The sequence below is a fragment of the Botryllus schlosseri genome, chromosome 6 (assembly GCF_051294905.1).
Source record: "Botryllus schlosseri isolate E-star chromosome 6, Bs_hap1, whole genome shotgun sequence".
Taxonomy (NCBI): domain Eukaryota; kingdom Metazoa; phylum Chordata; class Ascidiacea; order Stolidobranchia; family Styelidae; genus Botryllus; species Botryllus schlosseri.
The window spans coordinates 9,039,481-9,046,294 of NC_137241.1; positions in this window are offsets into that span (position 1 = coordinate 9,039,481).

Consider the following 6,814-nt stretch of genomic DNA (forward strand, 5'->3'; position numbering starts at 1 on the left):
CCCTGGAATAGAAATGACCAATCGCCGAAGTATCCATTGGTGTTACAGCTGTGTAGCGAACCGCTCTCTTACTCGTCACCGATAATAACATGGATAAAGAGAACAAACACCCAGGATGTAACCAAAGAAGCGTCACGGGGGCCACAGAATTCCAATGATTTCCATACAGACCTGATTCGATATCTATATACCCTACGCAACGCACACTACGGGCTTTTGATAAATTACTATTCCCCACGACAGTTTCATAGATTGTTGCGTCCGTAGGACGACCAAGTCACTATTCCGAGACGCAAGTCCTTCTCTGATTTGAACGTTTGACCTTACTCAACTCGAGTCATTTTAGTTTATCACCCAGTCAATGCAAAATCGAGTAATTTGACGAAAGGTCGCACCAAACAAAATCACAATTTTCAATCACGAATCATCAACGGGTCATGTTTTATCATCATGAACCTGAAATGTGACGTAATAGCGATCTTCCATCGCATGGTAGATTTTAGAAGTGATGTGATAGTGAAGTTTGTTTAGATTTCAGGTTTTTGTAGTATAGTTTTAGAGTGACCTTTAAGTTCTTAAATCTAAAAAAGATATATGACACTTGAATATATTGTCGAATACTTGAAATTACAAATGCCTTCGTGGGCCGCACAAAATGTTCGGACGGGCCGCATGCGGCCCGCGTGTTTGAGACCTCTGATTTAAATTAATTCACTGCTTTCAATTTGGAAATAAAATCAATTCATTGGAGAAAACAGCTAAAATTTTTGATTTGGCCCACCAACATATTTTCGGTTTCTCATTTGGCCCGCGAAGAAAAATAATTGCCCACCTCTGAGCTATAAGGTTATACTATGAGCAGGTGGATGCAAACTTCCATATCCTGGAAAAGCTTACTCTTGCCTATCGGCTCTTCTTAGCTATATCTCACATAGGCTACCAATATATGGGCAGAGGGTATCATCAGCCGTACTCGTATTGTGCGGATCATATATAGTATATCCTGGGTGTTGATCACTGACTGTTATGAGCAATTGAGCATTTATCTTGATATCATGGGTCATAGCAGCGTGTGATATGTGGATCGATGCTCACTGCTCAGCTCAGGTTCCATGCATTGTTCCGTACTTCAAGGCGAGACATTCGTTGTGTTCATGGCAGACTGGGCTACTCTACAACTATATATTCAAGTGTGCATTGCGTCCGTGGGCATTTTTGTGCGTTTATATTTGATTGATTTTATACGACTGGGATAGGAATGTCGTGGCGTCGTACTATTATTATAAACAACTATAGTTGCATTTTGACCGGGTTACCTGTTACTTAATTTATACCAGTGGTCCTTAACTTTTTTTCCTGCAGCGGTCCTTTTAGAAAATTGCTTAGGTATGGCGCCCCACACCATATTTTAAGGACGGTAGTAAAAACAAGAGGTAAGAGTTCGAAGTTTGGTCGTTCTGTTCGGGTAGGGACTTTACTATTGGTATAGCTTGAATCGCGCCCGAGGATCACGCGACTAATTAACGCTATAATATTTGTATGTGCTATATTCGGGATCAAATCAAGGTTGTTACTACAACCATCGGGGGGATCATACACATCTGGCACATCTGACTGAACCTCTGCGACTGGCAATACTGGGACGTTAAGTGTATTGGGTTTTGTTTTATCGCAATTTTCATTTGTGTTTTTAAAAGATACAGGCGTACGCAATACTATAGAGCAGGGCTTCTCAAAGGGTGGGCCACAGGACTAATTTGAGGTAGGCCACAGAGCTTTTTGGAAAATTGGAAAATTAGCGAATAAAGTTTAGTTATATTTGTTATGTTCATTGTTCATTTATATTCAATAATATATTCATATTATCGAATTATACATAGGAAAGCTTTTCCTCCGACTCTGATGAGTTGTAGTGGCACGTATGTACTTACTAAGTACAAGTCGAAAATGGAAGGGAAACGGCGGAGTTTGTCCGCGGGCTATGACAATCCACGGTCAACAGCAACGAAAATAATTTCGATTCTATAATATATGGGAGTTAATGCTGAAGTCACCAAGTAATACGTCAGTGTCATGCGTCGTATGCCATTGAAAAGGTTGTGTATTAAACTCGGACTGAAATGCACTTGATGTAGATTTTCGGTACTTCGGCAGGTCGTATTGTTGTAACATAAAAATAGCCACAATTACAATTTATTTTATCAAGCTTAAGTTTTATTCATTTTGTACTGCAAAATCTTCCGTTTTCAAGGTGAAAAAATACCCGCCCTACTGATTAGTGATCATTGATCCCGAATACCATCTATAGGCTCCGCATCGCCATTCGGTCCGTGCAAAATGTGTCTTCCAAAAATGTAAAACAAAAGTGGGCCGTGTTTTAAGTCGGCAGGGTTGCCCGACCGCTGAGCAAGTGACTTTATTATACTAAAGCTAACCCTAACCTCAAGCATAATCCCATAATCTACCTTTGCACCAATTAGAACCCCAACCCTAACGAAACCCGATCGAACATGCCCAAATGTCACATGTCCAAGTTTCACATGCCATTGTATCACAATGTTCATTTTTCCACGGACCGTCGGCAGTTCAGGAATCATATCAGAACAACGGCCTGACGTCAAATGATCATTGATGTCGAAACATCATGAATACCAAAACAACATCATCAACTCTGCAATCCAAAAGCAGTGCACAAAATACAACTTGTTCATGAATGTTGTTTGCACGCGTGATGATCATCCCGGGCAATTGCCAGCTTTCTCAATGGTTTTGGACATTAACATTTGTCACGTATCTGCATGTAAATGTTTCTCTTATACTGTATAGAGGAATTTCATACCGCGATCTGCCCTGTAGATGGAGTTTCAGCGCAATAGTCCGCTCAAAGGTCGTAGTCCATTTCGATGAGCTATATTATAAGGCTCAACACTATATCAACGCGAGGCTCATCCGAGCAACTATTGTCGTTACTGCTTTGAAAGCATAGTCAAGGTAATTCCAAAATTTGAAAATCCAAGTAAATAGTCTTATACTCCAACATGCCTGCAATCAGGTAGTCCAACCAGCGGCCCACTCGTTGAATACTAGTACCCGCCGGTCAGCGACAACGCCTTAGTAAGCATTTGATTACGGAGCTGCCTATGTGCCGCTGACTATAAGATTCGGGACGTCACTTTCTATTTATTTGGTATTACTCAATTATATCCTATCATTTTGGGAAGGAATTGAATAAATTGAATTTCAATTAGGGATGGTGCGAACCCCTGAAAGATTCTGGTTCGCGTGAATTGGAAAGAAGTAAAAGCGCCACACGACGCCATAAGGCTAATTCCAAACCAGCATTTCCGTAAAGTAATACGTACAGTACACGATACCTAGTGATAACTAGGTCACATTATGCCAAAGCGCTGAAATACAGGTTGACTTTTTAAACATCCACAAATGTATGAACTGGACCAATCAAATACTAAAATAATTTCATAAAATCTATCTCATATGCCCAAAAGAGCCATATGTTCCCGACCACTGCCTTAAGGTGTCAGCTACATTAATATTGATCGGAGGGAAAAGAAGGTTTCTACACTTGCTACAGATATTACCACAAAACAAGTTATGCAGTACCAACACACGCCAATTGGAAATACTTTGTTTCATGACACGATAAACCTATCAAATCAAGTTGATCCTGTACATCTATTAGACATTTTACATTGGACAACGATGCATTCTTTATATCAATATCATTGATGACAATAATTGATTGGTTGCGTAAGTACAATTCGCTGGCTATAGCTATATGTAGCGTAGCATTTTCGTTCTTGATGTTGTGTGATGGCGAGCCACTGCAGAGAGTCACTAATATTCACAAGCGAAAAGCTGAACGTTTCGAGCAACCTTTTGTAACAAAGCGAATAAAATTTTTGAAATTGGCAAGGTGCGTGTTCTTTTAGTGCTGAGTTTTTTTCCATGCTGTCAGGGCCATGCGGAGAGTGGTTCGAAGCTGAAATAGAAATAATCTCGATCAAAGATGTTTTAATCACGTGAAAATTGTAATAAATGAAAAAGATTCACAGTGCGGAACCTACCAAGGTTCGCTTGCGAACGCGAACCTCCAACTTTCTGAGGTTCACAGGTGACAGCGACCTGATACGAAGAAGTTGAATACACTGGTCGGCCTTATCATACCGTTCAACAACTCATGTCCAGCCTATTATCTGATTCTGTCCAATTATTATATATTTGGGATCATTCATCCCTTCATTTCCTCCTTCCGATCAATAATGAGATGGGCGACGGATAAAACATTCACCGTCAATTTGTTGATGCCTCAGCGCGATTACAGACTTGTTAGTCACATACAAGTCATTGTTTACGATAAAGGGCGTTGCCACACAAACACGTAGCCGTTTAATTACACCACCGTGCAGTACTGGTGTGTGTCTACATTCTACAATCATATGGTGCAATTGAATAAAACTGTTTGATCAGTATGCAGTATGATGACATGCACATAACTCAATTACAAAATTCAGGTCATCCATCAGCTGCTCTAGATCAGGGGTCTCAAACTCAAATATCCTCGCGGGCCCATATCCTGGTTTTTGGTATCGCCGCGGGCCGCAGCATCAATAGGATATTCAATTTATTTCAAAGTAGGCAAGCAGGCCTTATTTGATGGGACCTTGCACACTGTCATTCCACATCCATCGTGAAAATGCAATTCACGTCGGGCACGAAACGGATATATTTTCAAATATTCGAATAAAATTGTTGTTGTATACTTGCTTTCGACGTGGGCCGCCCAAAATGTTCTCGCGTGCCGCTTGTTTCAGACCGCTGCTTTTTATACTGAGTTAGTCGTTTGTAAGTCGGTATCATATCAAGACACAGTCGAATACGAACGCAGATAACCGTTTCATTCGGTCAAAATGTCCGGGAATGAAATAAAGGTATAAACTTCACGTAAAGAACTCCGGGTGATTCGGACAATTATCCCCTTAAATCGGACACAGGATCCCATATTTGTGGATTTAACCTTCAGTCAGCGTTGTAAGCGGTCCCTAAATGGTTTTCTGTCTGGATAAAAGCTGCTTGCTGTAATTATCAGTGTTTTGGGGACGTGGTATTCCTTTATCAAGTGAAAATATCGTTCAGGCGTTTGCTGTATGACTTGGTACTGTATTTGGAGAATTACTTTACTATTTTATCCATATCTATGTGAATTACACAGTAAAATACAGCAGTTGTTGAATCGTTTCATATCGAGATACCATGCGTAGCATATAATACAACTATAACCTAAAGGTATAACTGTGGTGCGTTTTATACGAGCAGTCTCAATTACTACAGTATATCGAGCTGCAGTTCATTTATTACGCGACAGTACAGTATTTCTAATTCGCCGCCTTTACGCATGAGCGTGAAACGAACAATTGTTTTTTCCTTAATTCGCACAAAGTCGTTTCTCCGCCTATTTCGGACAAAAATGAGGGAAGCTAAAGTGGCCCAATTATAAGCGGGATCAACTGTATAAGCAAATTAATCATAAATAGCTTTCGCAGTCGGTACGTAATTAAAATAATATAATGCCACTACGAAATGTAGCAGAGAAATAAACAATATGTGTGTACGTATAAATGTATGTGTGTGTGTATGTGTGTGTGTGTGTGTGTGTGTGTGTGTGTGTGTGTGTGTGTGTGTGTGTGTGTGTGTGTGTGTGTGTGTGTGTGTGTGGATATTGGAAGTTAGACCGATTGTGGCTCTTTCTCCATTTGTACATTCTGTGTCGTTTGGAGATAAAAATACTAACGCCGATGATTGATTGACTGACTGATTCTCCGCGAAATGTCTCCCAGATCGCCACACCGACCTATGTCAGATGCTCTGATTCGATCTCCTCCAACACGAAGGGATTGTTTCGATCAATCGAGATGTCGGACCAAAGTACACTTACGTGGAGGTTGCGGACATATGGACAAAGGCGTATCTCGCCTAACTCCCCTATATTTGGAGTGCTTCCACGTCAGCAACCAAACAGACCAAAAGGTCGATCGCGCATAGCTTCGTAGTCATCAATAAACAGATTTGGTATCGAGCGTGTTGAGTGTAAACTGTAAAGTAACCGCTACGGAAAGAAAGTCTTTATGTTGCATAATCGTGAATTGCAGTCAACAACTTGTTTGACATATTTTGAATAATAAGACAAGAAACATCCGCTAAATTAAAGAACTACCACAACGATGCCTGTAAAATTCAAAATTCATTCACGATGACCATGACTGCGAAAATAACCGTCGCCCAGGACTGTGTAAGTTTGGATTAAGTATAGATAAATATACGTTTTTCTCGATGCTATACATCAGGGTTCATCAACATCCGACCTGATTTAAGATTTCGGAAGAACGCTTAGTACAGCGTTTTGACATTCTGAAATTGATTTCAGTTTAAAGATATTGTAATTGTTTTAAATATGCTATTCTCCTGTGGGCTGTGCCAAGAATCACTATTCCTCACTGGCTGATACGGTTTCGGCGATGGAAATAGCATTCCATCGAGGACAAATTAGCTGGTGCTCAATCTGCTCATATTGACTTGGCGTGTGATGGCCCAGACACCGCCAAGACCGAGTCGCTTAGGAAAAGACTTGTGGCTTCCTCATGAGATCCGAGCTTTACGAGGAGACATTTTCCCAGCTAGTACCGTGTTAAACTGTGTGGCCTATTTTATCTCGATATTGAATTCATACTCAAGTATAGAGGTGAAAGACATGGGAAAGTCAAATTAACACAGCCTGTAGCGGCGATTACAGCATTAA